We start from the raw sequence: 2,681 nt of genomic DNA, 5'->3' as shown, positions 1-2,681 counted from the left end.
TCGATTAAATGCCTAGATTCTAAGATACGGCCGTTTTTTACCCTTTTTCTCAAAGATCTCCTGGCCCAATTGCAAAAAAATTTGCACCATTCGATTCAGCGTCGTCGAATTACCATTATATCAAGTTTCTGGCAAAGTGGTCAAAAATTTGGCACTTGGCCCTTTTATTGCCTGGACTAATAGAGAACAATCTGATTAAAATGAAAATTGATTTTTTTAAATTCAGGACGTATGTAAGCCCTTAAAAGCTGTAATTCAGTTGACGATAGTGTTATGTCCTGATTGGACGACCAATTTAAGTAGTAATTTTTTTCTTTGATCATCCTGCTTTCAACAAGTTTAACAGGAACAAGGTGGCTTTGTTTTATGAGGTAAAGAATTCACATTAGATCTTGAATAAAACGATGATTTTGATAAATTAAAAATATATAGAGTTAGGAAGTGTCAGAGAGGTTTTCGGGGCAGGAAGAATCATTTCACAGTTCCAGAATTCAGTAACACAATTTAATAACAAAACTATTCTTACAAATTATGAACTCAGTAAGTCGGAGGTTTGATCTTCGTGTAAACGCGAAGAATACAAAATTTAAAAGAAACGAAGTCGAAAATTTACAAAACTCACAGACTTTGGATTAGAATAAAATTAGATATAAAAATTGAGACTTGAACTAAATTGTAATTGAAGCTGAAAATTAAGCACGCAGACAGTTTTTATATGCTTTTCGTGAAAACCCCCACTATGGGGTTGTTCGTAAAATTCAGGGACGGGACCTAGTAGTAGTCACGTAGATCCTTCTAATTTCTTTCCATGCCAGGGGTTCACTGATTTCTAGACGTTAAAATGTTTCAAAAGAAGATAGAAAATACATCGAGATACACAGGGTCGCTTCTTCAGTGGCCCAGGAATCACAGTTCGGTTAAATTTTTTAGTTATTGGTTTTGGATTTTGCGATCTTTTAGGCCAAGAGAATATTTCTGACAATAATTGCTTTATTAAGCTTCGCTTATCTTTTGTTTGACCACAAAATGTGTTTCCTTAATAATTTATATTTAAAACAATTTTCAAAATTAAAATTAAAAATAAGAAAATAAAATATAATTTGATTCAGATTATTTTTAATTTTGTCAGTTTCGGAACATATTTGTTTTAACAAATCAATTTTAATATTTGATACTAAACATTACCATGTTTCATGAAATAATCAACATGTGTTTGACTATTATTGTAAGATTTAATTTATTATAATTTGGAATAAAATATAAAAGGTTATAATAATGACTTAATCATTAACGCTTAACATTGATGTTAACCGATTTTGGTATAATTGTTTTAAGAGATAGAATGGTGAATAATCTATAATCTATTGTTGCGTAAACTAAAGAACTATCACGAAATGCCCGAATATGGAATGCGCCGTCCGGTCCCTACCGATGCCTATTTATGCCCTTCCACCTCTCCATCGTCTTTCATCACTTCCTGGCATTCTTTCCAGAAACCTCTCGATAATTCTCCGTTATAAACAATGAATCTTTTCCGTATTTCCGGAGCGAGAACGTTCGAGAGATTTCGATGGAGCTGCACAAATGCGACAGCCCAGACGGTGTAGTCTTACTATCTAAACAAAACATATCTACAGGAAACGCTTTCTTTCTTCTTCATTACAATCTCACACACATTCATACCATCGCACATGCACTCCTTTGTGGAAAACTTAAACACTATGGTCACACACTTCTAAGATATTCTGTATCCCCACATTATTGATGGGTTAAACACAGCAATATATTGAAACCAAATAACCAATTTCTCCCATCGTGTTGCTACGGCTACGGACTATAAAAGATTGGGAACAGACAAAATGCAACTAAGTAACAAAAACATAGTAGTGCCAGAAAGGCGCGCTAATACAAAAAATTACGAAGTTCGCCAATCGCAAGGCGTGGCTTGTTTAACGTCGTGTACGCTAGCACACCTATTACCAACAGCTCTTAATAATTTGCGTAATTTTAATGTACATCATTTTGTTAACATACACAGTTCAAGGTTATGCAATTGGTTCGAGCTCTGCACAACCTAAAAGTCAAATATTTATTGTTCCACTTCGAAAGTGTCGTAAAGGATATAAATCTGATTAATTCTTTAGATGTCGATAAGTTATTGGATAAATTAAGGAATAAATAATTAATAATAATATAAAAATAATATTCTAATATTTAATGTCAAATTAATTTATGCATAATATAATGAAAATTATAAATAATGTAACGTAAATGGAGAATAAATGTTAAATTAAAAATTATAAGAGAAAAGAAATATTTAAACAATCTTAGCTATTATATTTGTAATTTGTAAGTTACACATTTGGATAAAATATTAAATAGAAAAATTTTATTGTAGCAAAAGAATAAAATGTAAAAAACCAATTTTTGGAATTTTTGTTTGATGGTTTGCACTACTCGCAAATAACGAGTACATTAGGGTCTCTCAACAATGATTTTGAATTTGAAAAAGTTATTAAAAAATTATTGAAATCAGAAAGCATTGGGATTCGTATACGAATATCTTTTAAACGGTTGGAGTAATCAATTAAACATACCAAACCTTTTTTGTAGAGCGTTAAATTTCCTACAAGAATCAGTGCATCTCATTTGATAATAATTATTACTCAGTCAGTAACAAA

Source organism: Polistes canadensis, unplaced genomic scaffold (genome assembly GCF_001313835.1).
Source record: "Polistes canadensis isolate GaletaPanama2010 unplaced genomic scaffold, ASM131383v1 scaffold_523, whole genome shotgun sequence".
NCBI classification, from domain to species: Eukaryota; Metazoa; Arthropoda; class Insecta; order Hymenoptera; family Vespidae; genus Polistes; species Polistes canadensis.
This window is presented reverse-complemented; position numbering follows the sequence as displayed.